Below are 13,251 nucleotides of genomic sequence, written 5' to 3'. Positions count from 1 at the left end.
TTAAGCATTTCGATTGTGGTGAATGAAGTAAGGACAAAGTGTGTTTGGCTTGTGAAAGCTGACGAACATGATGTTGAAGAGGTTTTGGCATCCCATGACCAAGAACTAGCAGATGAAGAGCTGATGCAATTGGAAGAAAAAAGGTTAACAATCAAAACCGAATGAGTAATGATAAAGTACGACTTTAATTTTGAAAGGATACGTCGGTTTAGGGGATATTTACAGAATGGTTTGAGTCCTTACAAAGAACTGTGTGATAGAAAAATGCGCGAGGCTCAGCAGTCAAGCAAGCCTTCCACATCAGCCACAGCAGACGACGTACCTCGACCTTCGACATTGAGGCGGACAGACATAGAAGATGACCTGCCTGTCCTAATGGAAACAGACGATGACGAGATGACACTCCAGTGTCCCACCACCCCAACACCCAGACCATGGACAGATACTGATTCGGGGAGAATGCAACGGTAGCCGGGAGGCACACAGCACATCTTTAAGAAAAAAGACGAAATAAACACGCTAATTAATTAGGTGCCACCGACACGTAATTGTTGGCCCAGATCAGAGACGATGCAATCGGAAATCGGCACTGATCTGGGCTGACAATTACGTGCCGGGCGGCACCTAATTAATTAGCATGTTTGTTTTGGCTTTTTTCTTAAAGATGTGCTGTGTGCCTCCTGGCTACCGCTGCACCCCTGCATGCTTCGCGGCAATATCGCACGGCGGCCTGGAGGGTGGGGGCCACTGCACCACCCAAACTCCGACTCAGCCTACCACACCACCATCAGTGTGCTCGGCGCTTGTCTTCCTGATTCCGGTAAGTGATTCTACACTGTACATACATTATTTCTACTTTATATAGGCTGTGTATTTTTACGTGTTATTTGGTATGATTTGGCACCTTCGTAGCTTAAAGGTTACTGGAGAGTACTTGCGCCATGTTTCTGCCGAGAGTGCGTGCGTGAGATTTTCGCTACGGAGAACAGTTCAGTAATGATTGTGGAAAAGTATTTCTACTTTATATAGGCTGTATATTTATCATATCATTCCTGCTTTTACTATATGTTACTGTTATTTTAGGTTTTATGTGTTATTTGGTATGATTTGGTAGGTTATTTTTGGGTCTACAAACGCTCACAAAATTTTCCCATATAGATAAATGGTAATTGTTTCTTCACTTTACGACATTTCGGCTTACAAACCATTTCATAGGAACAGGCTACCTTCAGATGGTGGGGGAAACTTGTATTGGAAAATGAATCTGGTCAGGTGTCAGATCTCTCAGTGGGAGAGTATTTTGGAGATAGTGATCACAATTCTATCTCCTTTACCATTGCATTGGAGAGAGATAGGAACAGACAAGTTAAGGAAATGTTTAGTTGGAGTAAGGGAAAATATGAGGCTATCAGGCAGGAACTTGGAAGCATAAATTGGAAACAGATGTTCCCAGGGAAACGTACTGAAGAAATGTGGCAAATGTTCAGGGGATATTTGCATGGGGTTCTGAGTAGGTACATTCCAATGAGACATGGAAAGGATGGTAGGGTACAAGATCAGTGGTGTAGAAAAGCTGTTGTAAATCTCATCAAGAAGAAACGAAAAGCTTACAAAAGGTTCAAAAAACTAGGTAATGATAGGAATTGAGAAGATTATAAGGCTAGCAGGAAGGAGCTTAAGAATGAAATTAGGAGAGCCAGAAGGGACCATGAGAAGACCTTGGCAGACAGGATTAAGGATAAACCCAAGGCATTCTACAAGTAAGTGAAGAGCAAGAGGATAAGACGCAACAGAATAGGACCAATCAAGTGTGACAGTGGAAATTTGTGTATGGAACCGGAGGAAATAGCGGAAGTACTTAATGAATACTTGGCTTCAGTATTCACTACAGAAAAGGATCTTGGTGTTTGTAGGGATAACTTGCAGTGGACTGAAAAGCTTGAGCATGTAGGTATTAAGAAAGAGGATGTGCTGGAGCTTTTGGAAAGCATGAAGTTGAATAAGTCACCGGGACTGGACGGGATGTACCCCAGGCTGCTATGGGAAGCGAGGAAGGAGATTGCTGAGCCTCTGGCAATGATCTTTGCATCATCAATGAGGACGAGAGTGGTTCCGGAGGATTGGAGGGTTGTAGATGTTGTTCCCTTATTCAAGAAAGGGAGTAGGGATAGCCCAGGAAATTATAGGCCAGAGAGTCTTACTTCAGTGGTTGGTAAATTGATGGAGAAGATCCTGAGAGGCAGGATTTATGAACATTTGGAGAGGCATAATATGATTAGGAATAGTCAGCATGGCTTTGTCAAAGGCAGGTCAAGCCTTACGAGCCTGATTGAATTTTTTGAGGATGTGACTAAACACATTGATGAAGGTAGAGCCATAGATGTAGTGTATATTGATTTTAGCAAGGCATTTGATAAGGTACCCCATGCGAGGCGAATTGAGAAAGTAAGGAGGCATGGGATGCAAGGGGACATTGCTTTGTTGATCCAGAAGTGGCTTGCTCACAGAAGGCAAAGAGTGGTTGAAGATGGGTCATATTCTGCATGGAAGCCAGTGACCAGTGGTGTGCCTCAGGGATCTGTTTTGTGACTTTTATATATGATCTAGATGAGGAAGTGGAGGGATGGTTTAGAAAATTTGCTGATGACACAAAGGTTGGGGGTGTTATAGATAGTGTGGAAGGCTGTCAGAGGTTACAACGGGACATTGATAGAATGCAAAACTGGGCTGAGAGGTGGCAGATGGAGATTAACCCAGATAAGTGTGAGGTGGTTCATTTTGGTAGGTCAAATATGATGACAGAATATAGTATTAATGGTAAGACTCTTGGCAGTGTGAAGGATCAGAGGGATCTTGGGGTCTGAGTCCATAAGACAGTCAAAGCTGCTGTGCAGGTTGACTCTGTGGTTAAGAAGGCATATGGTGCATTGGCCTTCATCAATTGTGGGATTGAGTTTAAGAGATAAAAGGTAATGTTGCAGCTATATAGGACACTGGTCAGACCCCACTTGGAGTACTGTGCTCAGTTCTGGTCGCCTCACTACAGGAAGGACGTGAAAACCATAGAAAGGGTGCAGACATTGCCTGGATTGGGGAGCATGCCTTATGAGAATAGGTTGAGTGAACTCGGCCTTTTCTCCTTGGAGCGATGGAGGATGAGAGGTGACCTGATAGAGGTGTTCAAGATAGTGAGAGGCATTGATCGTGTGGATAGTCAGAGGCTTTTCCCCAGGGTTGAAATGGCTAGCAGGAGAGGGCATAGTTTTAAGGTGCTTGGAAGTAGGTACAGAAGAGATGTCAGGGGTAGGTTTTTTTTTTACGCAGAGAATGGTGAGTGCGTGGAATGGGCTTCTGGGGGTGGTGGCGGAAACGATGGGGTCTTTTAAGAGACTCCTAGATGGCTACATGGAGCTTAGAAAAATAGAGGGCTATGGGTAAAGCCTAGGTAGTTCTAAGGTAGGGACATGTTCTGCACAGCTTTGTGGGCCGAAGGGCCTGTATTGTGCTGTAGGTTTTCTATGTTTCTATGATTCTGATTCTGGTTCCGATTCCAGCATCAGGGAGGAGGCAGAGGAAGGCAAACATTCAACGTTTCCGGAACAGCATCTTTCACTCCGCCATCAGGTTTCTGCACGGTCCATGAAACCATGAACACTACCTCACTGTTTTTGCTCTCTTTATGCATTACTTATTTTATATATACAGTGTTTCTTATTGTAATTAATTGTATACTTTATGTATTGTACTGTACTGCTGCCACAAACCAACAAATTTCATACATGTGTTAGTGATAATAAATCTGATTCTGACTCTGACTACCCAATGTTAATACCCAAATTTCTGTGGCTAAAATGAATACACTTAAGTACAAGGATGTATTATGCAAACATAATACAAACAGGTCTCACTTTGTGTGTTACTGACATTGCTTGGTGTCCATGAACATAGGTGCTTTTCCCTTGCTCTACTGTTGCAGTGCAGAATATATTTTCCTTAACTGTGACATTTGCCATACAAGTTTTTCCAGATTATGAATGTCTGACTAATAGGCACCCCTATCTACAAACAAACTCCCATTATATTATTAAAATTTAAAGTACTACCTCTCTCCACTTTTAGTAGTTGTTCTTTCTTATCAGACTTATGTGCTTTTGATGCCATTTGGTGCAATACTTTGAAAGTATACGGTATTTACAACGATCAAATAATTTTTGTGTATATTCTGACTTATGGACAAAATCAACTTATGGGCCTCTGTAAAAATAAAACGGATTCATTACCCAGGGACAGCCTGAAGTGATTGTTTGGATTATCCATTCATCTACTCTCCAGAGAAGTGTGCAGTTGAACTGATCCCAAGGTGAGTGGAAAACCTACTCATACAGGCCCTGCACTATCAAACTCAAAGAGGTTAACTGACTCTTTGGTACTATGAGTATTTGCGATCCCTTCAATCAAAGGAATAGGTAGAGGCCAGGCTTAGGTTCTTGAGATTGTTCTGCCATTCAATAAGATGGAGTCTCTGCTAATTTATGAAAATTACTGACTCTTCAAGCGCTTGGCTGTGAACACCAAAATTATTGGTGCTCACTATGATTAAGATGACTGCAAATTTGGGATTATTATACTCACATAAAGATGTGACAGGTGTTGAAATCAAGATGGAGTTCAACATGGAGGGAAGAACTTGGACTATTTGCTACCATTTTCAGGGAGAGCTCACTCAAAAAATGTAAGTAAATAAGTAAGTTCCTCTCTGCAAGGTTTTGCGTTGGGCAGCAAACCTGCCATTTCTTTAGCATTTCGTCTGTTTTATGAGACTGAGTTGCTAGCTCAATGCTCAACCCAGCACAGATGGAAAGCATGCAAGGACCCACTGGATTCAAACACAGGACCTCTTGTTCCGAAGTCCAGGTGCAGATACCGCTACACCACTGGCACAGACAATAGGAAGTATGAAAACTGAGATAGCCAAAGAGAACTGGCAAGTTCAGAGATCAGTTGGCTGAGAGGCAGGGGAAGAAAGCGCAGAATAGATCCAGTCTGATAAGAAAGGAAAAGCACCAAAGGGAAGACCCACCATTTTTGATTAACAGAACAAAGCTAAAGGCAAACCCAGACCGAAAAAAAAGTTTCTAAATATGCAAAGACGTTTTCAAGACAGGAGATTAGAAAGAACATAAAATTGCCAAATAATGACGAAGGGTTTAGTAAGGAAGGATAAACTGATCATTGCTAGTGTTGTTGCTTTTATTATTATTGCTGATATTTTCCTGTGCAGGGGAGGGGTCAGGGATTGTATTGTTGCTGTTTTTTCTCTGTAGGAGAGGGGGTCGCAGATCGTTATTGTCGCCGTTGTTTTTTTGTGGGGAGGGGATGGGATTCTGGGTCTGCGAGTTTTGTTTCGTTCACTTCTTATGGCTATCTGGCAAAGACAAATATCAGAGTTGTAATGTATATGCATGCTTTGACAATAAAATAAACCTTGAATCTTGACTGAGATACAGCTACCCAGCAATTTAACAACAGACAACAAAAGTTTCTATAGATATTTTAAATCAGTTCTGTAGAAAGTGAGTATGAAAAATAAATAATAGAAATTCAGAAGACATCTGATGAATTAAATAGATATTTTGCATCTGTCTTCATTGTAAAAGGTATAAGAAGTGTCCCAGAATAAGTGCAAACCAGGAGTTGGAAGAGATAGAGAAATTTAGGAAAATTATTTCACCAAAAATGTGTTGCTGAGCAAGTTAGAGCAACTGGCTGACAAGTCTCTGGGTCTTGATAAACTTCAACCTGGGGTCTTAAAAGAAATGACCACTGAGATAGTTGATGCACTATTTTGGTTTTAGTTTTCTAAAGTTTCCTCAGAGAAAAAGGAAGACAGAAAGCAGAACACTACACTCAAGACAGTTTAAAACTGTCAACTAGAATAGTTGGACACTGTTGTAAAAATGTAATAGCAGGGAACTCAGAAAATAAAATTCAAGGTATTCAAGCAGAATCAAGCAACACACACAAAATGTTGTAGGAACTCTAGACAGTATCACTGGAAAAAAGTACAGTTGACGTTTCAAACCAAGACCCTTTGGTAGGACCCAGGTTTGTCAAGCAGAATCAATACTGGTTTGTGAAAGGTTGGTTGTCTTACGAGGAAAGATTGAGAAATCTTGCTTTGTACCTACTGGAATTTAGAAGAATGAGGGCATACATGATTGAAATGTATAAGATCTCAAGGAGTTTTGGAATGGTGTATATGGAGATTATCTTTCTCATGGGGGAAAGTAGAATCAGTTGTCTTTGCTTAAAAAATTAAGTGTTGACATTTAAGACAGAGTCAAGGCAAAAACTTAGGTCGTGAATCTTTGGAACTCTCTTCCTTGAAGGACAATGAAAACAAAGACCTTCAATATTTTTTAGGGAGGGGTAGGTAGATGTTTGATAAGAATGGGCTGAATGGTTGCAGAGGGTAAATGGGAAAGCAGTGGTCACAATTGGATCTTCTAAGTGTCGGCGGCTGAACAGTTTATTACTTATAATAATATGTCTGCCTGAGAAGGGACAAGGAGGAGAGTTTTTAAGGTACTAAGCGCACCACAACAACTACAAGAGATCTAGCTACCCGGCCTTATTTTTTAAAATATCCCTTATAAAAGCCCAGCAATTATTTATTCCTCTAAAACCACTCTTCAGAGAAAAGTGCTTATCCTTCTGTGCTACAGGTTTAAATAAAAATCTAATGTAATTTTTTACTCATCTAAATGATTTACAATGTTGCTCTCAGTTCACAGCCATATAATAGTTTGTAATATAAGAGATATCACATTGATTATAATGGGCAGCATGGTAGTGTAGCACTTAGAGTAACTCTGTTACACGGCCAGCCGCAGGATTGGGTTTCAATTGCAGCCACTGTCTATCAGGAGTTTGTGTGTTCTCCCTGTGACCACGTGACTCTCCTCCTGGAGCTCCAGTTCCTTCCATATTCAAAAGACTTCGTTAGGATAAGTAAGTTGTGGTGCTATGTTACTTTATGATATACCTACGTGCTGCCCAGCACAATCCTCACTGATTTAGCTTGAAGCAAATGACAAATATCACTGTTACAAATAAAGCTGATCTTGATATCTTTATTTATTTATGCTCCCATGCTGAGATTGATTAAACACAAAATATTTTAGGAAGAACCATTCTTTTCTCACTGCTGGTCCCACTTTTGAATGACATTTACAAGTCAAAAGCCTGATGGGAGAAGACAATTGTTTCCTGTTAGATGAATTTTCAAATTAGCCTTTATTGTAGCAAATGGCTTAACAACCTTGCTCTGAAGAGATATAACCCTTAACCCAAGAGATCAAATTCCAGTAAAAATAGATATTGTGAATGACCCCAATGTTTTGGAGCCTTACATCTTGAAGAGCTGAAGGTAAGAATAGGCTCAACAAATGAAGCAGGGAGATAGTTGTTAGTCAGTGAGGAGAGGCACGTACACAAAGGAATTGGCAGGATTAATGTGCAGTGAAAAACTAGTTGGAACAGGAAATAATCATTACATGACCTCTGAGGAAGTTACAATGATGTTAACCTATTCAGTAAAAAGTATAAAAGACAATCAAATTCTTAATAATGTGTAAATAATAGTAATATTTAAATATTTAAAGTTAAGAATGTAAAATCCCAAATCATAACTCAACAGCAGAATTTCAAGACTATATTGGGAAAGTAATTCACCTGCCCAAGGGTAACACTGAGAAATGTACCTGAAAAGAGGTGAAGTCTTCCAGCCACGGTGCTGAGCCACTTCCTGGCACTCTCTTGCTCTTCTCCTTCCCCGTGACTTGATCTTATCTTCCCAAGGACATGGTGCGAGTCACCAAGGCTGCATCTGCACAACAAAAGTCAACTCTAGTTTGTGGAACTGATTCATGTCACTCTGAGAGCTATCACCGTTAGATGAAGGAGACGAGTATGGGCACTTCGTTTAACTGTTCCAAGTCTCAGGACCTTATTGGAGGATCCGAGATAAAGTTACTTAAAGTCTTCCTAATAAGTTTGAGTTTGAATCAGCCAATAGTTAATAAGTGTAAAGTGAATAATAAGAGACAATATATAATAATAACCAGGTTTTGCGTTTAACTGATTGTGTTTCAAGGACCCTTCATCTCATGTTCTTGATATTTATTGCTTATTTATTATTATTATTTCTTTCTTTTTGTATTTGCACATTTTTTTGCACCCTGGCTAAATGCTCAAGATGGGGCTGTCTAACTGATTCTATGGATGCATTAAGTATACATGCATGAAAATGATTTTCAGGGTTGTATGTGGTGACATAATGTACTTTGATTATAAATTCACTTTGAACTTTGAATTTCACTGTATTCTCCTCCAGATCTCCAATTGAAATCATTGTTTTATTGCATGAGAAGTATTCATTTAAGGCCTCATTCATGTCCTTTGGCTCCACTCACAGATTGTCACTTTGGTCTATAATGGGTCCTACTCTTTCCCCGGTTTCCTTCCAATACTGATCTAAAACCAACAAGTTTCGATCCTCTGATTCTGGTTGGCTGGCTTACTGAGATTTCTCAAAACTTGGCAGCTCATTTTACTGAAAAAGAAACGAGACTCTGAAGAATTTCTGACAATTCAGCGTTTGTAGTCTGTCAACCTCAAGCACAAACTAAAGTGCAGATCAACAACCATGGAAGAGGATCCAGCCTGGCAAGATGCAGAAAATAAATATCGTACAACAGAAATGGTGACTCTGAACCTGAGTTTGATTTGGTTTAAGGCTGCACTGAGTGACTGGCAGAGACTAGGCAGCTTCCATCCATTGTTAAACTTGTACTAACAGTCTTGAAATTATACTCAGTTTTAATTGCTCTCAGCAGCAAAGTTCTTCGAGTGCTGTCAATCAGATTCTAGAAGGAGATGGAGCTGCCTAAGGGTGTACTGCTATACAAACACATGAGAAATATTTTCTCCCAGACTGGATTAAGTATGGAGCATGTTAACAGAAGACACAAGGACTTCTGACCTGGGTTTGACTGATGTAACTGAAGTTCATTTAATGATAATGTTTAGGAATATTTGGCGCCTGTTGCTGTTGCTTTAGTGGTTTCACCACCTCACAGATTCAGTCACTTGTCCACTGATCATCACATTTACACTAAACCTGCATTTCATCCCATTACCTTTTTATTCTTCCAAAGTTCTCTTCAACTGCCCTCATTTTCTACCACTCTTCTCAGCATCAGGGGTAAGTCACAGTGGTCGGATAACCTAACAAGCTTCACACCTTTGGGATGTAGGAGGAAACAAAACATCCAGAAGAAATCCATGCAGTCACAGAGAGGATGTGCGGACATCACATAGACAGCAGTCAGGAGAGAATATCCTGTAGATCTCTGGCATGGTGAGGCAGCAGTCCAATAGTAACACAAGTCTGCGCCTTAATGAGCCACCTCAATGTATTTGCACAGCCTTTGCTCCATTCAAGGAAAGACGATCTGAAGATCTAACATCTAACCTGGCACATAGCCCATGATCATTGCATTCCTATATGCCTCAGAAACTGGACTACCTACAGCACACTTCTCAAAGAAATAGATAATGCCATCAACATTCTCCTTGCAGAACCCTCCAAACTGACTGGAATGATAAGCAAAAGAACATCAGTATCTTCTCCCACACCATCATCCCAGCAGTTATATTAATTCCTCATGGCCTAATTAGAGGAAGGATGTGAAGGCTTTGGAGAAGGTGCAGAAGTTGTTTACTAGCATGCCGCCTGGATTAGAAGGCATTTGCTATAAGGATAGATTGGACAAATTGGATTGTTTTCTACTCACAAGGATTACATTTTCTGATCCTATATCACCTCTTTCTAAGGGTTTGATTTTTCATTGTTTTACCAACACAGCCATGCCACCCCCTTTCCTTACCTTCCTCTCCTTTTACTACAATCTATATCCTTGGATGTTAAGCTCTCAACTATGATCTTCTTTCAGTCAACACTCAATGATGCCCACTTCATCATACCCGCCAATCTCTATCTGTGCAGCAAGACCATCTACCTTATTCAGTATACTGTGTGCATTCAGATATAACACCTTCAGTCCTGTATTTGTCACCATTTTTGATTTTGTCTCTAAGTTACACTGCAAACCCATCCCACTAACTACAACGTTGCCCTATCATCTGCCTGTCCTTCCACACAATCTCACTACGTATTGTATCTGCTTATATACCACTATCGCTTGGGTTCCCATTGCCCTGCCAAATCAGATTAAACCCTCCCCAATGGCTCTAACAAACATGTCTGCAGTGGTTTTGGTCCCCCTCCAGTTCAGGTGTAACCTGTCCTTTTCGCACAGGTCATACCTTCCCAAGATGAAATCTAAGTGGTCCAGAAATCTGAAGCCCTGCCCCCCGCACCAGTTCCTCAGACACACATTCATCTGCCGAATCATCCTAGTCTTACCCTCACTGGCATGCGACACATGCAAAAATACAGAATTCACTCCCCTGGAGGTCTCACTTTTCAGCTTTCTACCGAACTTCCTAAATTCCTTCTTCACGACCTCCTCCCTTTTCCTTACCTATGTCATTGATGCCACTATGTACCAAGATTTCTAGCTGTTCACCCTCCCCCTTTATGGACGTCATGGACCTGATCCAAGATGTCCCTGACCTGGTAAGATGTCCACAGAATCTCGTGTCTACTCCTCTAACTATGGAATCCCCTATCACGGCCGCACTCCTTTTCTGCCCCTTCCCTTCTGAGCCACAGAGCCAGACTCAGTGGCACAGACCTGGTCGCTGCCAACAAGTTGTCATCTACATACCGCATCCCCCCCCCCCCCCCCCGAGCAGTATCTAAATCAGTATATTTAGGGAGCAGCCACAGGAGTACTCTGTACCATCTTCCCATTTCCTTTCCCTCTTCTGACAGTCACCAAGGTACCTGGCTCCTGCAGTTTAGGGATGCAGCTGTAGCTCCTCTCTCTCACCTCCTCATTTTCCCCTATAAGCCAAAGGTCATTGAGCTGCAGCCCCAGTTCCTTAACACATTCTCTGAGGAGCTGTGGTTCGGTGGACCTGGTGTAGATATGGTTATCCAGCAGGCTGGAGGTCTCCCAGAATTCCCACATTTCCCACAAAGAACATAACACAGCCCCTGGAGCCATTCTCACTGCACTAACCATGCACTAACAGGCAAAGAATGAAGAAGAAACTTACCAGAAACTCACCTCACCCAAGCCCCTTCTTGCCAAAACCTGCTGAGCCAAAACCTCTCCACTCTAACACTGGTCCACTCCAACAATGGCAGCTTCGCTTGTCACTGCCTTATTTTTATTTGCCCTTGCCAATGAATCATGATATGATCGCACCATCAGAACAAAACCGAAAGCCCACAAATGCTACTTTTTAAATTGCTAATTTAGACTACATTTCTGCCTCTCCCTGCTCACAGAGCTGGCCAGTAATCATCGCAATCACAAAGACCATAACACAAAAAAATTATATTCATTAATTAATTCAGAAGAGAATGGGGAATGCATTTGGAATGTTCTTCTTTAGTCAAGTCTAGCTATTTTTGATATCAGCTTCCAGAAATTCTTCAAACTCTTCTGCCAGTAATCCCCTGCATTTGATATTGGATGGCATTTTTAATGATGCAGAGATCAGTATGATGATATGGTGGTGTTTTCCCAAAAGCAAGAAGTTGCTAATTAGTAGCAAACATTTACTAAGATATTTAATACTGCTGCTTCCATACTGTCCCAGTGATAATTCATTAGTTATCTGGTACTGGTACAGGATTTCAAATAAGAGTATTTCACTTTAGCTGCCAGATGCTTTACAGCATGGAGTGTCCTCACCTCTGAATTGGAAGGTGTGAGTTCAAGTCTGTATCAGAAGGAGGCCTGAGAAAAAACATGTAAGTTCACTTTCCTATTCAAAAGTGCAGGATTGCTGCATTATTATATGAAACCAAGCTCCTGCTAGCTCACCTGGGCATAAAAGGACCACCAGAGATGTGCTCTCAGGATTGCTACATGTGCTAGTGTGGCTAGAACTAAGAAGATCATACAGTTTAATATGTGGCTAAAGGAGTTGGTGTAGAAGGGGGCCCATATGATTTTTGGATCATTGGACTCTCTTCCAGGGAAGGTGTGACCTGTACAGAAAGGACTGTTTGCACCTGAACTAGAAGGGGACTAATATCCTAGCAGAAGGGTTTGTTAATGCTGCCTGGTGGGGTTTAAACTAGAGTTGCAAGGGATGGGAACCAGAGTGCCAAAACAGCTAATGGAGAGTTTGTGGAGGCAGATGTTGGCAAAACCTCAAACAAAGTTAGAAATCAAAAGGTTGAGCATGGTGCGTGGAGGCATTAGTAATGACCTTTCAAGAATCATTAGATTCTGGAATGGTTCCAGAAAACTGGAAAATTGCAAAATGTCACTCCACTCTTCCAGAAGGGAGGGAGGCAGAAGAAACGAAACTATAGGTCAGTTAGCCTGACCTCAGTGGTTGGGAAGATGTTGCAGTCGATTATCAAGGATAAGGTTTCAAGGTACTTGGAGGCGCATGATAAAATAAGCCACATTCAGCATGGTTTCCTCAAGGGAAAATCTTGCCTGACAAATCTGTTGGAATTCTTTGAAGAAATAACAGGCAGGATGGACAAAGGATAATTGGTTGATGTTGTGTACTTGGATTTTCATAAGGCCTTTGGAAGTTGCCTCACATGAGGCTGCTTAACAAGCTACGAGACCATGGTATTATAGGAAAGATTCTAGCATGGATAACGCTGTGAGGAAAATGGCGGCTTTTTCTGGCTGGATGCTGGTGACTAGTGGTGTTCCTCAGGGGTCTGTGTTGGGATCAATTCTTTTTACGTTATATGTCAATGATCTCAACAATGGAATTAATGGCTTTGTTGAAATGTTTGCAGACATTATGAAGATAGGTGGAGGGATGGGTAGTTTTAAAGTAGAGAGGCTACAGAAAGACTTAGATTAGGAGAATAGGCAAAGAAATTGTAGATGGAATACAGTTTCAGGAAGTGTATGGTCATGTGCTTTGGTAGAAAAAATGAAAGGGTTGACTATTTTCTAAATGGTGGGAAAGTACAAAAAACCAAAGTGCAATGGGACTTGGGAGTCCTTGTGCAGAATTCCCTAAAAGTTAATTTGCAGGTTGAATCTGTGGTGAGTAAGGCATGTGCAATATTAGCAT

Source organism: Mobula hypostoma, chromosome 5, assembly GCF_963921235.1.
Source record: "Mobula hypostoma chromosome 5, sMobHyp1.1, whole genome shotgun sequence".
Taxonomy (NCBI): Eukaryota; Metazoa; Chordata; class Chondrichthyes; order Myliobatiformes; family Myliobatidae; genus Mobula; species Mobula hypostoma.
This window is presented reverse-complemented; position numbering follows the sequence as displayed.